General features: G+C 35.3%; 2 long non-coding RNA genes across 28 annotated transcripts; one reads left to right on the top strand and one right to left on the bottom strand.

Annotated features, from left to right (window-relative positions):
- Positions 1–5,043: 5,043 nt before the first annotated feature.
- LOC147948674 (uncharacterized) lies at positions 5,044–5,779 on the top strand. The gene is made up of 2 exons (XR_015573705.1): positions 5,044–5,181; positions 5,265–5,779. It is a non-coding gene; the product is annotated as an uncharacterized LOC147948674 (long non-coding RNA).
- Positions 5,780–16,870: 11,091 nt separating this feature from the next.
- LOC104717698 (uncharacterized) lies at positions 16,871–26,528 on the bottom strand. 27 transcript variants are annotated; one of them, XR_015579616.1, is made up of 9 exons: positions 26,355–26,528; positions 25,753–26,004; positions 25,606–25,660; positions 25,098–25,180; positions 24,951–25,024; positions 24,787–24,853; positions 18,604–18,741; positions 18,422–18,479; positions 16,871–17,172 (listed from the first exon to the last, which is right to left on the bottom strand). It is a non-coding gene; the product is annotated as an uncharacterized LOC104717698 (long non-coding RNA). The 27 variants fall into 27 exon arrangements; XR_015579599.1 differs by lacking the exon at positions 24,951–25,024 and having other exon boundaries at positions 24,773–24,853; positions 25,098–25,496; XR_015579617.1 differs by lacking the exon at positions 24,951–25,024 and having other exon boundaries at positions 24,787–24,862.
- Positions 26,529–27,336: the final 808 nt, after the last annotated feature.

The raw sequence follows: 27,336 nt of genomic DNA, 5'->3' as shown, positions 1-27,336 counted from the left end.
GGATGTTATCTCCGTGCCGATATTGACGCATCGTTTCTTGTCGTTCTCGTCTAGGATCACCTCTTCGACCGCGGCAATGCCCTGTTGGACGGCAGTCGGCTTTCCGTCTGTCGGTGACGTGCTACTGTCGCCGACCCGCTGCTTTGATTGCTATAATTTCTTTCCGGTGCGAAGCTTATGCTCGATCAGGAAGCAGGCCCGTGCAGTTTGCTGATTGCCGCGCAGTGTGTATATTCCTTTCGAAGTTGGGAACTTAACGCACTGATGATATGTTGACGGGACGGCTTTCATCTTGTGGAGCCATGGGGTTCCAAGGATGACGTTGTAGATCGTTGGCTTGTCGATAACTGCGAACCGAAAGTATCTGGCTATCCCCCCGACGAAGATTGGTAATGTGATGGTGCCGACGGACATAAGATGATCCCCGTCGAAGCCGGTTAAAGAGTGACATTCTGGCGTAATGTCCCATTCGCCGACTTCCATTTTGGCCAACACGTCTCTGAAGATGACGTTGACTGAGCTTCCAGTGTCGATCAATATTCTCGTCACCTCACTTTCGCCGATCAAGAGTTCGACGACCAATGGATCGTTATGTGGTAAATCCAAGCCTTCTAGATCTTTTCCGTCGAAAGTGATTGGCATGCCTTCAGCCTCGAACCTTGACGGCCAAAATTTCGTCATTTCAGCCTTCTTAGTATAATCTCTGATCGCTCTGACCGAATCGTTGCATCCGGCTAGCCCGCCCATTATCATGTTGATTCGTCGTATCGTCGGAGGACGTTGGTCGGGCTTGCGGTCTGTATGCGGTCGTTTTTCGTTACCGCTGTTTTCGCGCCGTTCGGTGAGTAGATTCTGAATTTCCAGCTCGTCCTCGCTTTGGTCGGCTAGTACCTTTGAATCCTTGACGAATTTTCAAGCGATATATTCGGCGCGCTTGGCGTCGCTTCGTCCAGGTCGGGTTATCTTGCTTCTGTCGGGCTCGACGATTATTGCTCCTTTCTTGTATCGCTCCATCAATACCTTCTGGAGATAATGACACTCGTCAGTTGCGTGGGTTGTACTCTGATGGTAATCGCAGTACGGGGTTGCACTATTTTCACCTCCCTCTTTCCGTATATACTTGTTTTCACCGATCGCAAAAGTTCGGCGAGTTCGATCTTGGTTTCTGACGAAATGTTGTCGAGGCTCGACGTAGTCAACTTTTGGAGCTGCGGCTACTAGCTGTTTGGGCGTCGCACTTGCCTCTAGGGAATGCTTCTTAGCATTGATAGCTTTCTCTTCCTCGAGTCCAATGTGTTTTGCAGCTCGGAGTAATGCTTCGGATATGGTCTCGATGTGCGTTAAAGACAGCTCTTCCTTGAACCGAGATTCATACCAGAGCGCATTTCGAAGTGCGACAATTGCGGCAGCGTCCGGAATTGAAATGTTGACGTAGACTTCCTTGAATCGCCCTATAAAGGATCGAAGCGATTCTCCCTTGTGCTGAGTTAAGGCGTATATGTCGGCATGGGAATTCTTATCCTCGAACAAAACAGAAAACTGCTTCAAAAATTCGGTTATCAACTCCCTGATACTATCGATTGATCCGGGTGGGAGTCTCGAGAACCAACTCAATGCGGTTCCTGTTAGATGCTCGGCGAAAACTTGACAAGCTCCAGCGTCGTATTCCGCCGGGCTGAACTGCAAAGGGCCGAGGGCTACGCCAAAGGTGAGTAAGAAATCTCGCGGGTCGACTGTTCCGTCATAGTGACCCAACCGTGGCTTGACTGCCCGTCTGACCGTCGTCGTAGCGAGTCTCCGAGAGAACGGAGTTCGCTGTGTTGCTTCGAGCATAAGTCCGACTTGGGGTGCCTTATCCGTTGCTTTTTGAATCATTGCGGCCATTTCTTTCATTTGTTCTTTGATTTCTTTTAGCTCGGCGTCCTTCGTTAGATCGGTTACGTCGTTATTCCGCTCGATAGGGTGCTGGGCAGGATTACATCTTAATCCGCTGGTTTGCACATACGACCCTGGCGTTGTTCTTACCGAGGTGAAGTTCACTGGGTTGAGCCGAGCATTGTTGAGGTGGTTGATTTCGTCTTCCGAGTTAAGCTGTGCCGCAGTGAGTGCATCCAAACGGTTGTTTGTTCGCTCTTCCTGCTGGTCAAGGCGTGTTAAGATTCCTCGGAACAGCTCGTCTATACTAGAGACGGGCTGGTTGTTGAGCAAAGAAAGTTGTGTCGGCGCCTGTGGTGCCTCTACGGTCGCCGGGGTCATCAAATTTGTAGCTATGACGAAGGTCTCCGGACTTTCTACTGTCACGGTCTTTCTTGGAGCGTCTGGCGTGGGAAGGACTGTCTGCTCCGCTTGACCCGTTGCCGGGGTTATCGTTCCCCCCGACGAGCTTGCTTCTTTGCTTCTTTCCTTGTCAATTATTGTCATCCTATCCAGTCGGTGTAGGTCCGTTCTTCAATTTTTTAGAAAACTTTGACTTGGCTCCCCCTACCTGGCGCGCCAAATTGTTGATGTCCCTTTTGGTCACAATTAATATGTTTAGTTCGGTCAAAGAGGGTCGAAGTTCTCTTCTATTATATTGGTGTCGGAACACAAAAGACGGGATACAACGCGACTTGAACGGGTTACAAAGGTAGACGAGGATAATAGACGAGCTGGTATCTCGTCGATTCTCCAAGCTATGAGTTTGGAACCGTTGACTTTTGCTTGGACGAGCTAAGCTTTTTGTACTTGCTGCACAAATTCTCCTGCTTTTCTCCGATCCCCTTTTCTACAGGCCGTACGCCCGTATTTATAGGGAATCGTGTCGGTTCGTCTAGGAAAAATACCATAATACCCTCTTCTCTTGAAAGGGATATTTATGGGCTTTTTCCTGGGCCGGGCCCTTTTGTTGGGGTTGGATCCACCCCTAACATATATGTATATATATATATATATATAAAGATATTCTTTTACTCCTACAGATCCCTCCTTCTTTATTGAAACTGATTTACGCATATTCGATCATTTGATACTAAGGGTATTTTTTAATAGGTTACCGGTATATAACAACATGTACTTATCTCATTCTCATATTTTTTTCATCTCTTTTACAAAACTTCCCAAACTTAACATACTCTCCATAAAATAACATGTACTTTTAAAAATATCTAAAACAATACCCCTCCAGAATAACAATCACTAAACTCGATTAAACCAACTAATCACGATTACTCATTCACGTTTGACTCAAACTCGCGAGTCGACAACAACGTAACACGATTATTTGACTCAAAACGACTAAATCTAAGAAACAAAAAAATCGATTTGAGATTTAGGCAACTATCTCAATTTCTGATAATTATGAGCTACTCTCCAAATCTAATCTATTAAAGGAGAAGTCGAGATGGCTCACAGTCAATCTCACAAAATTTGACCTCCTTTGCCTTTAATGAAAAATACCCCTAAAAATATTTCGGAGAAGCTTTTTCTCTCTATTTAGGTTGCTGAAACGCACCACATTCATCCTCAGACTTAAGACTACTAATTTGCCATTAATGAGATTCAAAACTGGACGTTTTTACCCTTTTCTAAGTTTTAAATTTTTTAAAATTAAAAAAAACGAAAATTAAAAATAAAAACGAGAATCTAATATATTTATATGCAATATCTCTCTTTTAAAAAATAGAAGATAAATATTAGAATATATTATGAATATCCGTTTAAAGAAAATTTATATTATTTTAAATGTTAAAATAGGTAAAGATAATTATGACGATTTTCATTGGATTCTAAATATAATCGACAATATAATCTGAATATATGTAAATGGGCTTTTGTAAATAAAACCCGTAACATACACCTCCTTACTCAAGACCCTAAAATCATAAGCGGTTTACTATTATAAATACTTGATTCTCTAATCATTCTCCATAACTCCAAAACAAGAAAAAACCCTAATCTATTATCATGTTCTCAAATTTATATTTATATTTGTATTATAATTTTGGTCCTTGATTTGATTGCATCTTATTTTAATTTTTAGTTCTCTATGTAGTGGTTGTTTGTTTATATCACGAGATTATTATTGTTGTTTTTTCTTTCTATTAAGGTGCTAATGATTTTCTGATTTAGTTTTCAAAAACCTTTGATTCGATTATAGATCAATATTATCTTACTGACTTTATTTTGTTTAAAATTTGTTTTAGGGTTTACCGTGGGATTTTGGAACTACAAATCATCGTGGTTCTTGATGTGTTTGAGAAAATATCTACATACAAAGAGATAAAAAATAATATTAAAAAGGTATTATTAGGTTTAATTTTTGGTTCCTTTTGTTTTTTTTCTTCTTTTTTGGAATTTTATTTGAATTCAAAATTTCCAAGTACTATAGTATTTGAGGTGCATGGTTGATGGGACAATAGTTTTGATATTGGAATGATAGTTTGAATCTTTCGGACGATTAGTAAAATAATCTAATTTTTTAATTTTTTATCAATAAGGTTTCTCTTTTTCAATTTGGTTTTCCTAAACCCTAACAATCCATCTTCTAGCCGGTTTGTGATCTCACATGTGAAGGTAAAAGGTATGTTATTTACCACTTATCTATCACGGTTGCAACTCTTTTTTTTAATTCCCTTTGTGTATAGATGTGCTTCTTTTTTTTTTGCTTACTCTTTTTATTTGTGTGTGACTTATTTACAATAATAACAAACAAAAATTGCCATCTAATGCTCATGTCAGATGTATTTAATGTCTAAACTAAAAATGAATTGATTGTGTGACTTATCTATTATATTAATTAGATTAAAGTAAAAGTATTGACCTTTTTATGTATATTACAAACTAATATTTATAAAAAAAAAAATATATATATATATATATATATATGAAAATGCAGTCTACATATATATATAGTTGATAACTTGATCTCATACACCTTGCGATATTTAATCATTTGGATCATTGTTATTGGTTAAGGATGGGATTACACGGTTTTGGTTGACGTAAGCAGCATTTGGAGAGCTTCAATGGTTAACATCCATTGCTTACGTTACTTTATATAAACAAGACCAAATTAGAGTCACAAATCTGATAAAACCAAAGCTCTCCATCAATCGACTTTTAATAAAGATGCTTACGTCGTGACTCTGCCTTCGATCTCCAGACTTTACCAACCCCCTCCATCGTTCCTTAGCCCTTCTCAAGGTCAGTTCTTCAAGTCCCTTATCTTAATTCAGTTGGACATTCTCTCAAATATTAATCTCTCAGTGGTGTCCTTTTTTCCTCAGCCGCACACGAATGACCTTCACATAGAGGTGGCCTAAAATCTCTAATCTCCGCCTCTTATTTTGTTGACCAAGACATCCCCTGCTACCTGGCCGCCTGTTCAGAGCCCCATCTACTCAAGGCCAAAAAATAGCTGAAAGACCTTTTTATTGCAACCAAGAAACAACCTTCAGAGCCGAAGGGAAAGTCGCTTTTATTTTCTTCTTCTTCCTCTCGGGAGAGCTGAAAACGCAAGAAAAAGGCTGAAAACGATATCTCAAGTTGGCCATCAAGGAAGATAAATAACATTGGACATCCTCTCGAAAACTGCATGTGGTGATGGACTATGTTGCAGTAGTTCAACGCTGTCTCCATCTCGCCTCCTTCAACTCAAGCTTCCCTCAATCTTTTTCCTTTTCTATGATCAATCCATCCCAAACTATTCATGTGCCTCCTAAGTAGCTATCTTTATCATAGCTCGATTTATTTAGATTCAAATTTTTCATATATATATATATATATTAATGGTGTTTAACTAGGATTCAATCCTGTCTCATTAATATTATTTATCCTACAAAAATATAAATAATTTAATTTCACAAGTATATATAAAAAACAATTGTTTTATTAAGTGTACCTTAAGTTATGTACAAATTTATCAAAAACAAAGTAGACGTTATGCCTTTGCACCCTAATTACATGCTTAGAGCCGACACTTCCATGTATGTGTGGAACAATTACGTGACTGAAGCATGCAAATTTGGATCTTACAAGAAAGCTATACATCTAAAAATAAAAACTGAAATATATCTAAACTTAACAAAATTATCTTCATAAATCTTCAATAATATTTCTTATAAACTATAAATTCATGCTGAGCCAAAACAGTAGAAGTCAGATTCATTAAGCTAAACATATAATTTTGATTTTTTTGGGTGTTAATTTAGTTCTAATAAAGAATTGTATGCAATATTGAGATAACTATAACAAATTTGACAGTTTGAAAAGGGTAATTTAAATCATGAGAAATATTGAGAAAACGCATGAACGATCTAGGTACATCAAATTGTTATTTTGTTAATTGAATGTAATTTATTTTTCCGCAAAACAAAGTTATAAATAAGTGTTTAACTTTACTGTTGTAGGTCTAATGTTGACATGAGCTTAGATAGAAAATATTTGTTTAATTGAAATAGAACTGATGTTGCGATCAAATGGGACGTATCTTACGACCTTCGAGAAAATGCCTAAACCAGATAATAGTATGATGAACACATGTGTAAATAGGCTTATCGCAGATAAGAGAATATATAAGCCTCATAAACAACAGGAATTGTACAATGAGTTGTTACCTAAACTAACTGAGGAACAAAGACATGTTTATGAAGAAATCATTCACTCTGTGAATCACGACAAATGTGGTATGTTTTTTATTCATGGATTTGGTGGTACTGGGAAAACTTTATTGTGGACTATTCTTGGTGCTGATATAAGGTCTAAAGGTAATATTGTTCTGAATGTTGCTTCAAGTGGTATAGCTGTTTTGCTTTTGAAAGGTGGTAGAACGGCTTACTTAAGATTTGTTTTTTCAATCAATCTTAATGAATATTCTGTGGGTACGATCGATGCCGAATCTGATCTTTCTGGTACTTACTTAGAGAAGCAAAGCTCATAATATGGGACGAGGCTCCAATGATGAACAAGCTTTGTTAAGAAAATTTGGATAGGAGTTTGCGAGATATCATGAGGTGTGACCAGATTTTTAGAGGTAAAGTTGTTGTGGTAGGAGGTGATTTTAGACAGATTCTACATGTTAGTACAGAAGGAGGAAGAGTAGCGACAGTTTTAGCATCTATCAACTCATCTGTTCTTTGGAATAGTTGTAAGGTTCTTAAACTTACCGAAAATTTGAGACTTGGCAAGGCACATAATAGTATGGATGCGGGTGCTCTCGCCACTTTTTCAAAGTGGCTTCTTGATATCGGGGATGGCAAAATCAACGAAACAAATAGTGGAGATGTGAAGATAGAAATTCCAGATGATTTATTAATGAATACAAGTGGAAATCCTATTCAAGCAATAGTTAAAGAAAACTAAGGTGAAAATTTTGCAAGCAGAACTGATCCAACGTTCTTTAGGGAAAGAGCTATTCTAAGTCCAAGAAATGATGATGTTGATAAGATAAATCAATTTATGCTTAGCAAGCTACCAGGTATGCAAATTAAATAGGATATGGAATATGGATATTGAAGTAATAATTTTTAAAAATACTAATATTAAATACATATTGATGTAGTATTTTTCTATCAATTAAATTATCAATCTATAATTTGCATTAATCAACTCACTAAGAATACACAAATATGCTTAATCTATTCTTAAACAGGAAAATGTTCTTTTGTAACAATCTTAACTAACAAACTGATTCAAAGAAAGAAAACAAGACAATTCAAACAATGCAAACTCAAAGAAACAAAACACAACTAGCAACAAACTTTAAATCAAGATTAAAGAGGTGAACCTTAGGCAAGGTAATTGACTTGGGAGATAGCTAACCAATCCTAGATGTCTAAGCAACAATCAAGAACAATCCTATGGCTAAGAACACATATGCAAATCAATTCATTTCCGTGATAGAGATTCCTATGCTAATCAAGTGATAATCAACAATTTCCAAAGGCAATCACAAGGCAAACATGCATTAAGAACAAGTTTAAATACCACTAAGCACCCTAATCATCAATTTCCATTGGCTAGGAATACAAAGCTCTTGATTAATTTGGTTCGGGAATTTCATCAAACATCTTATGGGCATGGAAATCCTAATGTCTAGATTCAAGCATGATCAAGGCTATCTAGCATTATTAACACTAATCTAGATAATTAACACATAAATAAAGCCTTAGACATCAAAGATCAATCATCTATCTCCTTAATCTACCTAGCCCAAAGTTCTAAGGATCTACTCACTCATCATCATGATCACACAAAGGAAAGAGTTTGATCTTTGTGAAATCATAATAAGAGATTATAGATTAAGAGATTTAAAGGAGAAATTGCTATTAAAAACTTAGAAGTACTCAATCATTCAACAAACCAAGAGTAGATAAGCTTAAGAACCCTAAGTGGCTGCTAAACAAAATATAAGATAAAGGATAAAAGGGAGCCGGGTCAATCCAGTTCAAACCGGTTTAAACCCGGATCAAAACTAAAACAAGTGACGAGCCTGGCGGCTCCACGCGGGCAGGGTTTGGCCGATGGGAGGTGGCGGATGGCTTCACGCGGGCAAGGTTTGGCCGATGGGAGGTGGCCGATGGCTTCACGCGGGCATGGTTTGGCCGTGGGAGGTGGCCGCTGGCTTCACGCGGAAAAGGTTTGGCCGCGGAAGGTGGCCGCTGATGGTGGCGATCAAGTGTGTCTCATGTTCCATCGGCTTGTGTTTGGCTGCTGGTCTTGACCGCTTGCTTCACGCGGGCAAGGTTTGGCCAATGGGAGGTGGCCGATGGCTTCACGCAGGCATGGTTTGGCCGCGGGAGGTGGGCGCTGTCTTCACACGGAAAAGGTTTGGCCGCGGGAGGTGGCCGCTGATGGTGGCGATCAAGTGCGTCTCCTGTTCCATCGGCTTGTGTTTGGCTGCTGGTCTTGATCGCTTACTTCACTCGGCCACCGTTTGGCCGGTGGGAGGTGGCCGATGGCTTCACGCATGCATGGTTTGGCCGCGGGAGGTAGCCGCTGGCTTCACACGGAAAAGGTTTGGCCGCGGGAGGTGGCCGCTGATGGTGGCGATCAAGTGTGTCTCATGTTCCATTGGCTTGTGTTTGGCTGCTGGTCTTGACCGCTTGCTTCACGCGGGCAAGGTTTGGCCGGTGGGAGGTGACCGATGGCTTCAAGCAGGCATGGTTTGGCCGCGGGAGGTGGGCGCTGTCTTCACGCGAAAAAGGTTTGGCCGCGGGAGGTGGCCGCTGATGGTGGCGATCAAGTGCGTCTCCTGTTCCATCGGCTTGTGTTTGGCTGCTGGTCTTGACCGCTTGCTTCACTTGGCCACCGTTTGGCCGGTGGGAGGTGGCCGATGGCTTCACGCAAGCATAGTTTGACCGCGGGAGGTGGTCGCTGGCTTCACGCGGAAAAGGTTTGGCCGCTGATGGTGGCGATCAAGTGTGTCTCATGTTCCATCGGCTTGTGTTTGGCTGCTGGTCTTGACCGCTTACTTCACGCGGGCAAGGTTTGGCCGATAGGAGGTGGCCGATGGCTTCATGCAGGCATGGTTTGGCCGCGGGAGGTGGGCGCTGTCTTCACGCGGAAAAGGTTTGGCCGTGGGAGGTGGCCGCTGATGGTGGCGATCAAGTGCGTCTCCTGTTCCATCGGCTTGTGTTTGGCTGCTGGTCTTGACCGCTTGCTTCACTCGGCCACCGTTTGGCCGGTGGGAGGTGGCTGATGGCTTCACGCAGGCATGGTTTGGCCGCGGGAGGTGGCCGCTGGCTTCATGTGGAAAAGGTTTGGCCGCGGGAGGGGGCCGCTGATGGTGGCGATCAAGTGTGTCTCCTGTTCCATCGGCTTGTGTTTGGCTGCTGGTCTTGACTGCTTGCTTCACTCGGCCACCGTTTGGCCGGTGGTCTTGGCCGCTGATGGTGGTGATCAAGTGCCTCTTCTCCACTTCACTCTTCTTTGCTTCTTTGCATCGAAACAAGTTCAAATGCTCTAAATGTGATGATTTTACTCCAAGAACCTGAGAGGTAGCACACTAGATGCATATGCTCCTAAAACAACCTAGAATGTTAAGATTATGCAACAAAACTAACCAAAATCAAGGCTTAAAACCCAACAAAAAACAAGATATCACATATCTAAAATTCCATCTTTATTTTTTACTTATAGGTGAGGAGAGACGATATCTAAACTCTGATAGTATTGAAACGTCAGATAAAAGTGCTCATGATAATATGATCTACACTCAGGATTTCCTAAACAGTATATAAGTTTCTGGATTGCCAAGTCATGCTTTAACGTTGAAAATAGGAGCACCTGTCATGTTGCTAAGGAATATAGATCCTAAGGGAGGTTTGCGTAACGGTTCGAGGTTAATTATTACTCAGATGACCTATCATGTAATCGAAGCAAGAATTGTGAGAGGAAAAAGGTTGGTGATAAAGTACTTATCCCTAAGATCAATGTTAGTCCACCTGATGCAAAGTTTCCCTTTTGTATGAGGCGACGAAAGTTTACTGTTACCATGGCGTTTGCAATTACTATAAACAAAAGTCAGGGTCAGATGCTAGAACATGTTGGATTGTTTCTACCGAAACCGGTTTTCACACAGAGACAGCTTTATGTTGCATTCTCTCGAGTCACAACCAGAAAATGCTTAAAGGTATTAATTACAGATAAAGATGGGAAATGCAAGAATAAAACACTTAATGTTGTTTTCAAAGAGGTATTTGAGACTATATAATTATGGTTTGTAGTTGGATAATTGTTTTGGATATTTAGACTTGAATTATATTTCTTCTTAAATAAAGTGATTTTTAATATCTTTAATACTACCTCTATTTAATAGTCAGATATAGACTTTCATATTGGAGAAAACTATTTTCTAATTTTGACTTATTCTATATTATAAAATAATAGATAAATACATTGTAGATGGTCTAAGAACATTTTATTAAAAAATTTCACATGATTATATTTTATTTGGTTTCAACAATGTTGTTTAAAAACATATAATTGTTAGCTGTGTCATAAAATGTATATATAATTTTACATCATTTCTATTAACTACAAATTTTACCTTTAATCTGTAATTATATATATAATAATAAATATTAAAAATATTTAATAGTAAAACAAAAGGTGAGACACTAAAACGATTAAGACGCAACGTTTAATCATGACTGTTTGTATTCTTACAAATCTGGACCCCCTTTTCGGTTTCAATAACAGAGAAGAAACAGGAAAAACCCTAATTGGAGAAAATCATGAGATTATGATTAGCGCCAAGGTCAAGGTCTAATTGATGTTCTTCCCGGAAGAACTAATTGCCGTATACACACCAAGGTCTTACATTCTTGGAGTATCAGCGAGTTCTTTACAAAAAGAGTACTGCTTCTTGTGGAAGTAGAGGTTAGTATCGTTAATTGAACATCATTCTTATTTAAAGTTCAATTTTTAACAATTCTTATATATACGACTTCCTACACAATTGTTATTAAACTGTAAAGAGTAACACAATCGAAACTACTTTTTTACCAAATACACTCGCTAAACTCCAGAAATATATCGACGATGGTGAATGGTATGATATTAGAACTTTCAAAGTAATCAATCCAACCCTGAATGAGAGGAATACTCATCATCCTTATCAAATTAAATTCACGGACGATACCACTATGACGCTGGCCCAACAATTGAGTCCAAATAATTACTTTTGATTCAAGGATTTGGATGATATATATCGTTGAAAAAAAAATCATCCCATCTCTTTTGGTAAGTGTTTCGTTAATTAATTTAATATTGATATGGTACAATATGTGAGTATAGTTAATTGTAACTTTGTGTTCGGGAATCTAGAATCTTTATAGGATTTGTTGTAACTTTGTGTATTGGTCCCTTCCTTAGAAAAGTATGAATTGAAATTTTACCAAATATAGATTTGCGACACTTTAGAAAGCTAAATTCTGTCTTTTTCCCAAATTAGATGTATGTGAGTGTATAGTAGATGTGGGAGATAAAATAAGACTTGAGAGTGCCAATAATAGTAATGATGTTCTCACGTTGTTGAATGGTAGGTAAAAGACATTTACTCTACCTTTAGGACAGTTACGTTTTAAAGTTGTCTCTGTTAAATTTTTTTATTAATTTGATAAACATGTAGGAATGAAACTGTGAAATGTCGTGTCAAAGACAACTACGCTTCTGAATTCATGTCTAAATGGCAATCAAACGGGTGTCATCTCATATACAAATCCGAACCTTTGTTTTGTGTAATGCGGTTTATGAAAGTCGGAGAATATGAAGGTGTGTAACATAAAATAGTTTTGATATAATCTTCATAAGGTAACCAATATATTCACTTTAAACTGCAAATGTTTATAAGTGCACCATGTATCGAAAACACATTGGCCTATTCGAAGATCTTTATAAAACCACAATTCGAAGGACTGGAGCATCACCAGGCTATGTAAGATTTGAATATGTAAAAATAACTTTATATACTTTATATATGATTATGTATGATGTTAAAATAATTTTGTTTCATACACTTTATATATTTACAGGTCTGAGTCTGCTGGACGTTATTACATAAACCATGTGATGGAACATCAAAGTAAGAGTTTAGGGACTCAGTCATAAAGAATGGACTCAGAAATGAAGATACGGTGGCTTAATGAACTTTTTGTATATGCAAACTTTAGTATAATTTTGAATGTATATAGTACCAAATACAATGGTCTAAATAGAAGTACATTTATGGGTTACTTAAAATATTATTTTAATGGTCTAAACGAAATTACATATTATATTGTCCCAAATTATTATATCAAGGTAATTGAAATTGACCGTAACAATTGTATTTGGCTCATTTAAAACTTTGTTACGGTAAATTTGGGTTTAAACTTTGAAAATGGACTTTAAAATTTCAATTAAACTTTAAAAATAGACTTTATAATTTCAATTCATATTTTGCATATGCAGATTAATACTATAAACATTTTATTAACTATTCATTTTATTATTTTAAAAAGTGAAAAAATAATATTTAATACGAAACTTTAAAAAATAATTTATATTTGAACATACGAACTACTATAAAAATTAAAAAATTAAACAGGTTTTTAAATATAATAAAAATTTGATTCAACATTTTACAGAATTAAATTAGTTTTTTTTTTCTATTCAGTTCCTGCCCGCACAAGCGTGTGGGTAACTCTCCTAGTAGATATTAATACATCTAAGTCTAAGATGTGGGCAGGACCATTATACATCCAAGTTTTTAATTTGATTGTTAAAAGAGGAATATTCGAAAGAAAGAAAAAAAGATTAGATTTAATTTAGGTTCTTTATCCACTTCCCTTTTCTTTGTAACATCGATTATATTGATTAACTAGGAACTAGGATATATTCCGTGCTTGAAGCACGGATCAACATTTAAAAAAAAATATATAATATAATAATAAAAATTATTATTTTATTTTTTTAAAAAAGTTATTTTGTTTGAGATAATATTTATTTTAAATTGTTATGTAAATCTATTAGTCTATTTGAAAACTAATTATTTTAAATTATTATAGTATTTTATTTTTGACGTATTATTACAGTTTTATATTGTTTATTTGTTGTATTTGCATCATTATTTTATGAAAAATAAAATAGTAGTTTTAATAGGGTGAGTTACTAGAATATTGCATAAAAGCTTCCTTATTACAAAAGTAACATACAATTGTTTGTAATTACTAGACTAACACATTGTACCTATACTACCCCTGAAACTAGTGTTGGGAAAAAACGTAATTACGACTAATGCCATTAGGAAAAAAAAAACATTGGAAGTTGGGACTAAGTCTACCGATCCTTTGATGGTAGATTTATACACGTGGACTGATTAAAGGTGTACGTCAGATATTTTTGGTACACCTGTAGTGCTGGTACACTTTGCCGTCGACGTAGATGGTACACTTAGTTGTAGTGTTGGTACACTTATCGGTGGACGTATGTGTATCAAAAACTAAGTGTACCAAAAATATCTGATGTACACCTTCAACAGTCAATATGACCTAAAAGATATTTATGGTAGACTAATGGCCTGTTGCGACAGATTTATTCGACAGCCTTCTCTCGTTTCAGATATTTTTGGTATACTTGTTTGTTTTTTTGAAATAGTTTTCGACGTGTGATGGTAGGTTTCTTGTCCGTGGTAGATTTAGTAAGCATTTTTGACAGCTGTAAAGTCTTACCAGAATAACACGAATTTGTTTAAGCTGTCAAAGACAGTCTAGCGTTGCGATAGACTTATTGGAGGTAGATCTAAACACGTGTGCTGTTCTTCCGATCTATGGTGTTCATGTAATAACGTTTGTACCAGATTCATCAATCGTATTCTGTTTGTCGGCCGCAGCAAACGTCTTTTTCCTACTCTGTTTCGTTAATCTTTCCTCTAGGTTCATCCATGGAAGAGCTAGATATCTGTTCGAAAATCTATATAACTCACTTTTTATAGGATTTTAATTTAGAAATCAGATGTTGAGATGAAAATCTATAATAGTTGAGTAAAAAACCCACAAGTGAAACCAAAAAAATAGACATAAGTCGTGAAAAAATAAAGTGAGGCAGGGAAAATTAGGGTTTTCAGTCGTATGTTAGAGGTAGAAGACAAGGATATTCTGGTAATTTCGGGTTCATTAAACCTAAAATCGAACGTGTACGTACATATAAACGTGTACATACATATGAACGCATACGTACATAATGTTCTTGAGATTAGAGTACGTACATAACGTTCTTTTGCTTAGTGTAGGTCCATAAATCCATTTTAATGAACAATATTATTGTAATTTTGTAGTCATCTTCAACATATCTTCTTCTATAACCCTAGCTAATATTGTCGTTGTTGTTCACCGGAAATGGAACAAGTAAGAGATGTTACTAGAAAAAGTAAGAGATGTTACTAGAACAACCTATGTAATTCGTAATTGTTTATTTATCATATTTTCGAGAGGTAATGAACAATAACCATACAAAATTACATTTTAACTATAGAGGGTAATATTTAGATAACATAAATATATAATACTCAGTTCAACTAGGTACAACTAAATATATATTTAGATTTGCATTTATATTTAAAATATGAAAATGATAATTAAGGTTTATAAGAATTTTTAAAACATATTGAACTATTAAAGAACCATGTTTAATCAACAATACAAGAATTTATCAATTTCTAATACATACTATTGTTTTCACATATAACACTCTTTATAGTATAAGGAAGACTTAGTAAGTGATCACCTTAAATGAAGCAAAAGAGGTGAAACCCAAGTTTTTATGAACATTGTGTTATGAAAACCTTATATATGCTAATTAATACTGATAAATCTTGTGGCCAACTGCTAATTAATAATTTTCATAGTGATAGTGGAAGGTCAATAGTGATAGTGAAAATAGTTAATTCATTAATCCGGTCAAAAGAATACATCATCTTCATAGTGATAGTGGAAGGTCCGACTCATTGCTTCCATTACTCCTTCACGCTTTTTTTCCATTTTTGTTTGCTCTCTCTTCTTCATGTTGAAGAGCTGCAATTACCCCCTACAGATGCGAAGCAAAGAGAAAAACACCCAATTACACCCAAAAAAAAATTGTGCATCGATGAAAGGGATGAATGAAGAAGGATTACAAGCCTCAAAGAAATAGTTTCAAAACTCTTACTGTCCTGTAGATAGAAAAAATGAAAAAAACCCAATGGCTTACAGAAAATAAAGACCCAATAGGCCAACACAATTTTAAGGCTTACAGAAAATAAGACCAAACGGCAGAAACACAAAAAGAAATAAAAAACAATGAAAACAGAATTGTAATTAACTGAGATTTGTAAACATTTTTAATCAAAACCACTAACCTATCACTACACACACAAAATTATTGACAAAAAACTACTCGCACAGGTTACTAATTAAATAATAAAATAATTAAAAGATTACCTACAACCACATATAATAATACCAAATAACAATCCAACGACAAAATGAAAAATAATTTTAATTAAGCACAAGTAACGAGTAAAGCGAGACAACAACTATTACTATACAAATTTAACTTCTAATTCTATATTTTTTTAAAACAAAAAAAGATCATGATGATTTAAATTTATTAAGAATAAAAAAATTGACTACATTATACTAGCTGAAAAAAACGTACAGAAAAAAAAATTAACAAAAGAGCAAAGAAAACATACAAACAACATAAGCAGACGGAAAGAGTAAAAATAACGCCCTCATCTAACTTCCGCGCGTAGCGCGGATCAAATGCTAGTTAGTTACTAAACTTAGCTAGATAATAACAAATAGATACCAGGGTAATTTTGTAGCACATTTATTACAAATTTAGGAAAAAAAATTGTTGTAGCTCTAATGCACATAAAATAAATTGTCACAGATTGTAATAAATAATTTATAAAATAAATATAAATTATAAAAAATAAAATAACTTTTGACCTTTCCATATCCCCTTCTCATTCATATCTTTCTTTTTTTCCTCTTCTTTTAAGTCTTTCATCTCCTCTCCTCTTCGATCTCGTTGCATTGCCTCTTGCTCTCTCTCCTAAGATTTGTGGCTTCACTGACGATCTAGCAACATTGGGAAGGGTTCCCTCAAGAGCAAAGTTGCTTAGCTTCAATTTGCCGCCTTCAAAGAAGGCATAACTTGTGCATAGTTATCGATTTTGTTACTTCTCTGATTGGGTTTTGTGGATCCGATGAAGAAACTGTTCGATAACCCTGATGATTCTTCATTGTGGGCTTCACTGATGTAATATATTATAAAGCGAACTTAGTTTTTGAAATCAACCCCGCACATACGTGCGGGTCGGAACCTAGTAATCTTTAAAAGCTATCATTCTAATAACCAACACCATCTATATATACATTTTCATAACATTTATGAAAAAATTCCTGAAGTTCCACCTTATTTACAACCCTGCCACTGTTTTTATTAGTAAAAATCTAATTTTGGGTTACACGATTACAAAAAAAAATTAGCCCAAGCCCACCCTTTCACGAAAATTACATGACCCACAAACAATTTCCCCCCACACGTTTATCATCAACAATTAAATAGACAGAATTTTCTTGCCTTCTAATCTTCTCCGAGATTTCTGTTTAAACTGCTTGATTTCCAAAAATTTGCTCCAACAATTACGCAACTCCAAAATCAATCAACCTAAACAGAAATAAATTTTAAATATAACATATCCCATAAAGATTCCATAAAAAAAAACAGAAAACATAATTTTCTCTCTAATTACTCGGTTCATCATATCTTTTTGATATCTTAACAAATGTGTTCTATGACCTAATCGGTTTCCCTATAAATAATACCCACCTAAAACGAAGATTATACAGAAGCAAACACATCTAAACATCATTCACATTATGGCTGCTACTTTTGCTTTCTTGAAAGACGTTCGCCCCTACAAAACCTCATGGAGGGTTCAAGTGAAGGTCATCTATTCATGGCGTCTAAATACCGAAAACACTGGTGAAACACTTGAGTTGGTTTTGTCAGACTCGATGGTAAGTTCTACTGTTTATGTTTACGAAACATATTATTATTTTTTATTACTAATGCATCTTATGTCTTTCATTCTTGCAGAGTAAAAAGATTCATGCATCAGTGAAGAAATAATTGGTAAACAAATATGTGAATAGGCTTCCTATTGGTAACTAGGTTTTCATTGAGACATTTGCTCTTAGCTATGCAACTAGTCAATTCAGACCAACCACACATCTATACAAGATGTCATTTACCAATGGAACTATGGTCATGGATAGTGACCATGTTTCTGATGCTAGCTTCCTTACCTTAACTAAGTTCAAATTCATCCACAATGGTCAAGCTAATCCCCACATATTTGTTGGTAAGTATCTATATAGATACATTTGTTTTGCAAGACATAAAAACAATTTATTCAAACAAAGTATTAAAAATGCTCAACTATATATATTGTCAACACTCAATCAGCAGAGAAATGCGTATTCAATTTACATCAAATCTATTTAAATATATGTATCCCATAACTGTCTCCTTTTAAGTTGTAATTGAAACCAACTATCTATATTTCCTACTCAATCAAATATTTGATTCTAACTAATGAATCGTATACTTTTCTTAGTAGACAACTACTGAAAATAATTACTCAAACCAAAGATGAGGACTGAAATAAACATCTTCTAATCATCCACATCTTATCATCTTCGACCTAATTCTAAAAAAATAAACAGCCACCATGAAAAACAAAAAGGATCCTTCTCTCTCGGATTGCAATTCTAATTCTAACCCTTCCAAAAAAACCCGGTTCATTCAAACTACTACTCCTAATAGTCAGATTACTCAATCAAATCCATGTAATAGTAATGGTTCTGTTCTTCTAAGTACAACTTTTAGCAGGGTTTTAAACGATATTACCAACCTTGGTCATTCTTCTACTGGTCATTTTAGGACACCAACATCTCTTCAACAGTCCAATCCTGCCAAAAAAACACAAAATGCTCTGGGTGATTTACTACACACATACTTGCATGAGTATCCTTACTATTTTCTAATCTTCATTGCGACATACATAAACTAAATTATGAGAACTAATGTCATTACCAGGTTCAAGTTCTTTCTCGGGGATGCATTCACCTGAAAATAACAGCTCCAGATTGACTCAGAAATCCTCAATAGATGTTCTCACGAACATCACCAATCTACAGCTCCGGGTTGCTCCAACATAAACAATTCCTTCTGCTGATATCCACAATAAACAAGAAGGTTAATGCTTGCCTCAAATCCCTTTTAAACACCAAATACTCATACATATAAATTGACTCAATTGATCTTGACCAATGTGCTGCTAAGACATTATTCATAAGGAACCAGAAACAATCAAAGCATGGCACAACAGTCGACATGTTTCCTATTAGAAATTTGCAAGAAGAATTTCTAAATGCATCATCCACGGCTTTTATGCAAGGTAATCTATATATACACAACTTTATATATAGCTAGGGATGTTGTCATGGGAAAATTATAAAACTTTGTGATTCTTAAAGGGTAAGAGAAAAAACCCGATGGGTACCCATATTCCTATAGGGTAAACCCGTGTAAGACTCTGCAGTTTCGGGTACCCGCCCGTTTTAAACCCATATTTTTTTTAATTGAAAAAACAGGTCCGCATACCCAACATTATACCTGGGTTCCGGGTACCCAGTGGGTTTTAACCCACTTTTAACATCCATATATATAGCCATATATAGTTATCATCTTTTCTATAAGCCATGGTTATGCGACATAATATTTTAACTGTTAACGGTGACAAATAGGTCAAACTTCATGTTCTATGAACTATGAACAATTAGTGGAGAGTAATACTGATGATGAAAGCATGGACCAGTTCAACGATGAGAGTTTTAGTGACAGTGAAACTGCAGAGGAACAGTCCTACTATATTAGTACAACTAACGATGAAACTGAACAGTACCCTGATGAAGAAACTGAAATTCCAAGCGATGCTAATATTGAAACCCAGAATACTACCGAACAATTCACTGACGTATCACATCAGATCGCCAGAAGTGAAGAACATGTAAAATTCATGGCTAAAGTGGATCAAATGTTGCAGAAAATAAGAGAAAAAGAATCAGCTGATCAGAAATCCTTCAACAAAAGAGAAGAGGTCGACCACGTTTGCAAAAAAATTTAAATTGTGAAACATCAAATTCTAAGAAATCAGGTATCAATCATTTCTATGATGTTCGAATAAGATTTTTGTTTCGAGTAATATATTTACTGTTTAGGGAACTCTTTCTTTTTTCCCAGATTATCTTGACCACGGTGATGCTACATACAAGTGTAAGTATTGTGGTGCCTTCATGTGGTATGATGAGCGTATAAACAAAAGTATGAGCCAAAAAGACCCAACATTTACACTATGTTGTGGTCAAGGAAGTGTGAAATTACCCTTTCTAAAAGAATCTCCAGAGCTTATCAAGAAATTGCTCAAAGGGAATGATGCAATGAGCAGAAACTACAGAGAAAATATTAGAATCTTTAATATGATTTTTGCCATGACTTCTCTTGGTGGAAAGGTGGACCAATCTATGCCAAAAGGGAAAGGTCCTAACATGTTTCGATTGCAAGGAAGAAACTATCATTTGATTGGCAGTTTAAAACCGGATGAGGGTGACTATGCTAAGTATTCACAACTATATATAGTTGATACTGAAAACGAAGTAGATAACAGAGCTACTGTAGTCAAGTAATCTTTCTATCTAGGTTTGAAATAAATATGTTTTAGTTACTTCACTATACTTATAATTGTTAAATCGTGTTTTGCCTCTTTCTGTAGCAAGGGAAAAAATTCAAAGGCAACCGCAGGGAAGCAAAAACTTAATAAAGAAGTCATCGAAGTCCTAATGAAAATGCAAAATGATGTAAACCCTTATGTCAAAATTTTCAGATGCGCTAGAGAGAGGTTTCAATCAACTACTGATGAGCCATTTCACATGCGTATTGTCGCTGATCGAAAAGGTGTTGATGGGAGGATATACAGTATGCCTACAACATCAGAGGTAGCAGCTTTAATACCTGGGGATTTAAAAAAAAAAAATGCCTGACTGTGATATAGTCATTCAAGAGAAGAGTACTGGTCACTTGCAGAGGATTAGCCAAATTCATATCTCCTATTTAGCTCTACAATATCCTCTCATTCTATGCTATGGTGAGGATGGTTTCAGGCCTGGTATTGAGAAATGTTTTCAGAAAGCCAACAACAAGAAGAAGAAATGTATTAGCATGAGGCAGTGGTTCGCATTCAGGATTCAAGAAAGGGAAAACGAGTCTCATACTTTGTTGCATTCTAAGAGGTTGTTCTAGCAGTTTCTTTGTGATTCTTACACCACAATCGAATCAAACAGACTATCTTACATCAAGTTTAATCAGTCAAAACTAAGATGCAAGAACTACAGCTCCATTAAAGAGGCAGCGGCAGCTGGAACAACTACTATGGGTGAAGAAGGTAACCAAATTAATATACCTTCTTCTTTCACCGGTGGACCTTGGTATATGGTTCAAAGCTACTATGACGCAATGGCAATCTGTAAACATTACGGATTTCCTGACCTATTTATCACCTTCACATGGAATCCTAAGTGGCCAGAGATAACAAGATATTGCCAATCAAGAGGTCTAACTGCTGATGATAGACCGGATATTGTTGCAAGGATATTCAAAATCAAGTTGGATTCTTTAATGGTAGATTTGACAAAAAGGAATATGCTAGGAAAGACAGTTGCGTGTAAGTTTTTTCTTTTATGTACTTGAGGTTTTATTACTGTTTTTATATTTTTGTAGATACTAAATTGTTATTTGTTTCTACTATTTCAGCTATGTATACTGTCGAATTTCAGAAGAGAGGATTACCACATGCTCACATTCTCTTATTCATGGCTCCTCAAAGTAAGCTACCAACGGCTGACGACATTGACAAGATTATTTATGCAGAAATTCCAGATAAAGAGATAGAGCCAGAGCTCTATGAAGTTGTTAAAAATTCAATGATTCATGGCCCATGTGGTTCAGCTAACAGGAATTCTCCGTGTATGGTTGATGGATCATGTTCAAAGAAGTACCCAAAAAAACATCAAGATATTACAAAGGTTGGTGGTGATGGTTATCCTGTTTATAGAAGGAGGAGAACAGAAGACTACATTGAGAAGGGTGGTATTAAATGTGACAATAGGTATGTTGTGCCTTATAATAAGAAGCTCTCTCTTCGTTATCTAGCTCATATCAATGTGGAATGGTGTAACCAGAATGGTTCTATTAAATACTTATTTAAGTATATCAACAAAGGCCCAGATCGTGTTACGGTCATTGTTGAGCCTGTTGGTCAGTCTAATACAAATGAAACTGTAACTCCTGGCGAATCACCAAATACCAATGAGAAAAAGAAGAATGAAATCAAAGATTGGTTTGATTGCAGGTAGTTTTGATACACTTAAACTTCAATCCGCCTATTTGATTCTTTTATCACTATCTAACTTGGGTCCTATCTTTCTAGATATGTATCTGTTTTAGAGGCAATTTGGAGGATTTTCAAGTTTCCACTTCAAAATAGATCTACACCAGTTCAGAGACTGTCTTTTCATGTCGAAGGGAAGCAACCTGCTTATTTTGATGGGAAGGCTCATATTAATGATGTTCTGGAACGTATACTTAATCAAGATTCACAGTTCATGGCTTGGTTGACTTTGAATAGGAAGAATGCTGTTGGAAAGAATGGGAAACGAGCTCGAGATCTTCTATATGCTCAAATTCCAGCATATTTTATTTGGGATGGAAATAATAAGCAGTTTAAGAAGAGATCAAAAGGTTTTTCGTTGGGTCGTATTAACTACGTTCCTAGAAAAATGGAAGATGAATACTATATGAGGGTGCTTCTTAACATTGTCAGAGGACCTTGCTGTTTTGATGACATCAAGACATATAACAGTGTTGTATACAAATCGTACAACGAAGCATGTTTTGCACGTGGAATTTTAGATGATGATCAAGTTTTCATAGATGGTTTGATTGAAGCAGGACAGTATTGTTTTGGGATTATATGAGAAATTTTTTTGATATGCTTCTTCTATCAGATTCTCTTGCTAGACCGGAACATGTATGGTCTCAAACATGGCACCTTTTATCCGAGGATATAGAAACAAAAGAGAGAGAACAGTACAACAATCCAGGTAATTATGTATTGTAAATATGATCTCTTAATTTCCCTAAAATTAGAACCATTTGATTAGGAATACTATTTTGTTTCTCTACTGACACCGACATAAATTTTTGCAGAACTGACTCTGACAGAAGCTGAGATTAGAAACTACACTCTTCAAGAAATTGAAATGATTATGTTGTTTAATGGTGGAACTCTCAAAGACATTGCGCATTTCCCTCAACCATCACTTGAAGATATTGATAATTCCAACCGGTTAATTGTTGATGAGATGAGATATAACCATGAGTTTTTGGTAGAAAAACATGCTGAATGGATAAAAATGCTAACGATTGAGCAGAGAAGCATATACGATGAGATCACCGGAGCTGTATTCAATGATTTAGGTGGTGTTTTTTTTTGTTTATGGCTTTGGAGGAACAGGGAAAACATTTGTGTGGAAAACACTAGAAGCAGCTGTTAGATCAAGAGGACAGATTGTTCTTAATGTCGCCTCCAGTGGCATCGCATCTTTGTTGTTAGAAGGAGGTAGGACTGCTCATTCAAGGTTTGCAATCCCTTTGAATCCTGACAAATTTTCAGTTTGCAATATCAAGCCTAAATCAGATCTAGCTAACTTGATCAAAGAAGCATCACTTATTATCTGGGATGAAGCTCCAATGATGAGCAAGTTCTATTTTAAATCTTTAGACAAAAGCTTTTCTGATATTATCAAGAACAGAGATAACAAGGTATTTGGTGGGAAGGTGGTTGTTTTTGGAGGTGATTTCAGACAAGTTCTTCCAGTAATAAATGGATCAGGGAGGACAGAAATTGTTATGTCATCACTTAATGCTTCGTATCTTTGGGATCACTGCAAGGTCCTAAAGTTGACTAAAAACATGTGACTGCTATCAGACAATATAAGTATGGATGAAGCTAAAGATATCCAAGAATTTTCAGATTGGTTATTGGCTGTTGGTGATGGTAGGATTAATGAGCCTAGTGACGGTGAGGCTCTAATCGATATCCCAGAAGAATTGTTGATTGAAGAAGCAGAAAATCCAGTTGCAGCAATTTGATAGGAAATTTATGGAGATCCATCAGTAATGCACAAAGAAAATGATCCTAAATTCTTTCAAAAGAGAGCTATTTTAGCACCGACCAATGATGATGTCAACACAATTAACAAGTTTATGGTAGAGCATTTGCAAGGTGAGTAAACGTTTTTATAGCTAATGTTTTCCAGATATTATATTTAAGTTTTTATCATTAATATCTTCAAACAATTAACAATGTTAATGCTTCTAGGGGAAGAAAGGATCTACCTAAGTGCTGATAGTATAGATCCTACAGATTCTGATTCACTGAACAATCCGGTGATCACTCCAGATTTCTTAAACAGTATCAAGCTGGCAGGTTTGCCACACCATGCTTTACGTTTGAGAATTGGTGCGCCGGTTATGCTGCTTAGGAATATTGATCCCAAAGGGGGGCTGTGTAATGGAACTAGGCTCCAGATTACTCAAATAGCTAATCACATTGTCGAAGCTAGAGTAGTAACATGTGACAGAAGTGGTGAGATAGTTTTAATCCCTAAGATAAATCTAACACCTTCAGATACTAAACTCCCATTCAAGATGCGTAGAAGACCGTTTCCACTATCTGTTGCATTTGCTATGACCATCAATAAGAGTCAGGGACAATCTGTAGAGAAAGTAGGACTTTACTTGCCTAAACTTGTGTTCTCTCATGGCCAACTTTATGTGGCATTGTGTAGGGTGACATCAAAAAAAGGTTTGAGAATACTAATACTAAACAAAGAGGGAAAGATTCAGAAGCAATATTTTGTTAGGACTGATATAAAATAATATTTTGCTTATTGTAATTTTTTATTTAGTTTCTAGACACAGATTCAACCGGCAGTTTACTTTTATTATCATAATTTATTAAACATAACTTCTATAATTTTTGTTTGAGACCCACCTTATTTCAACGTTTGCTAATCACTTAAATTTGTAAAAATCAATGCATTGAACACACAGAAAAAAAAATTAAAACTAATTGTATACCAACCTTAATCAAATTACCTTCAACATGCATTGTGGTGATAGCAGTCCTTAGTTACAGTTATTTTCTTCAGTTATGAACTTCAACCTGAAGAAACTAAACACAATTAGCTTTATATATAACAGTATCGGTTAAGGTTGATTATTAGAACTTAAACAAATTCTTATACTATCTACCATCTTACCTTTACTAAATACAAGAATCAATATATACATTATCCGACACATTTATGTTTCCTTGCTTAGAATCTCAACTAAACTGCAAAGTAAACCTAGCTTATTTACAATACCAGGCCTGTTATATGAATATAAGTGTTATTTGAGTAACTTACCAGTATATATAGTAGATTGCAATGTTACTCTTCCACTTCTAATTTCAAAGTTTAACTTATGTAACCCTGTAACAGGAATTACCCTGCAAAAAATAAAAACATGTTCACATTAGACTGATTAAAATGAAAAATACAGTCTTTATAAAACTAAACAAAGATTCAGTATCTTATCTTTAATTCGAAAACTACTTGCAAGGGAAAAGAAATCCAAATTATCGTTTTCTTATAAGTCCTTCAACACATTAGTTCCCCAATTATCGTCTTACTGATACTGATTTACACATGACCAAGTAAAATTAAACATTAGAGTTTTAAAAGATTGTAGTAGAGGCATCTACAAATCAATAAGAGGTTTTCGTTACTTATCTTTGATTTAGTGTTCTTTATTTGTTTTCCTGACTTTTAACAAAAGGAAAAAATTAACGAAGCCTTAAACTTGAAAAAATATATAAACATGTATCCATGTAAACAACAATAAAATTCAAAATCAATTTTGATGGGAAGCTACAAATCTTTGAAATCCGACTCAGTTCGATTCGATATCTTCAAGCTCCACTCAAAAGCTATAATCATACATCAAAGATCAAATAAATGATGAATATAAATCATTTGATAACTATTACGCAGAATTATAAAGAACAGATATAGATATTACCTTAGTGATCCATTGTAGACGACATTTTTTCCCTACTTGCAAGGAAAAAGAAATCCAAAACTCACAGGTAAGTTTTAGGCCAAACTTCAATCCAATTGTTGTCTCTAATCTTCCTCTTATCGAAACTAATTGAACAATGACCAGGTAAAATAAAAGATTAGATTTTTTGGATCTATAAGTCATAGGTATTTACAAATTAAGAAATGGGTATCGTTACTTATCTTTGGTGTTACAATATCGTCATTCGAGTTCCTGATATTCACCAAAAAAAATCACAAAATTAGGAGAAACATAAACTTCAATATAAATCTAAACATTAGAAGATGTAAACATGAATAGAAAAAAAAAATCAAAAACGATTTAGATTCAGATTCTAATCTTTCAAAGAAGACCCATATTCGTTTGTAGATTTTCAAACTCTACTAAAACGCTGGAATCAGACATAAAAGAACAAATCAAGCAAGAATCTTAACAGTTTCTGAGCTATAATCAGAAATAGAAAGAATAAATCGGAATCTAAATATTATTTACGAGATTGCCTCACTTATCAATTAAAGAAGACATTGGAAACTCCATTAAGACAGATTGATGATGGATCTTACTCTGGGTTTTCCAATTCGAAAATAGAGGTTTTCTGATCCGAGAGAGAAGGAATCTGATCTATGTTGTCGAATCAACTTTTGCTCACAACACAACCATTTTTTTTGTTTTACGTTTTTCTTTTGTTGTTGTCTTTTTTTTTTTTTTGGCCACCGTAAATTGTTTTCGTGAAGCACAAATATTCAGAATGGGCCTGGACATTACTAAAACCTATCAACTTTAAATTTTTGGATTCAATTTTTCCAGTCCATTATTATTTTCCTTAATGATTGACAAAAATTAAATTTCAACAAATATTTGCAAAATCTAACAGATATTTATATGAACAAAAAAAACTATTGCCCACAAAAAAATATGGATTTCAAATTATGGTAAACTCATATAATTATTTAAAACAACAGTATAAAAATTATATTTAATAAAAATTAAAAATACAAATACAAAATACAAACAACAAAATTACACTAATATTTAATCCAATTGAATTATATGAACAACGATTTTTTTTTTAATTATTAACCCGCAGTCACAAAATCGATACAGACAATCAAAATTACACAATATTTTAGACTTTATAAATTTAAAAACTTAATAAATATAAAACAAATAATTTACATATATAGACAAATATATTATTCATTTATTTTATGTGTTCTTAAACAAAAAAAATTGCCCCGCGGGTGTATATCTAGTATATATAATATATAGAAACCAACTTGAACACTCGTTTTTCTCAGTAGGCATTTTCTTTGCGAAAATTGTTCATTTTGTATGAAGAAAAATAATCGTATGAATCGCATACATTTACCACAGTAGAATGATTTATACGGTTTTTTTTTATATAGTATATATTGGTGTAAAGTTTAACCTTATAAAATATATATATTATTTCTATATATATATATATATATAACATGCATGAGTTATCTTATTATATAAACATTGAGTTCAAATAGTTATATAAACTCATACGAGGTTAATTAA

The sequence above is a fragment of the Camelina sativa genome, chromosome 2 (assembly GCF_030686135.1).
Source record: "Camelina sativa cultivar CO46 ecotype springtype chromosome 2, ASM3068613v1".
Lineage (NCBI taxonomy): Eukaryota > Viridiplantae > Streptophyta > Magnoliopsida > Brassicales > Brassicaceae > Camelina > Camelina sativa.
This window is presented reverse-complemented; position numbering and strand designations above follow the sequence as displayed.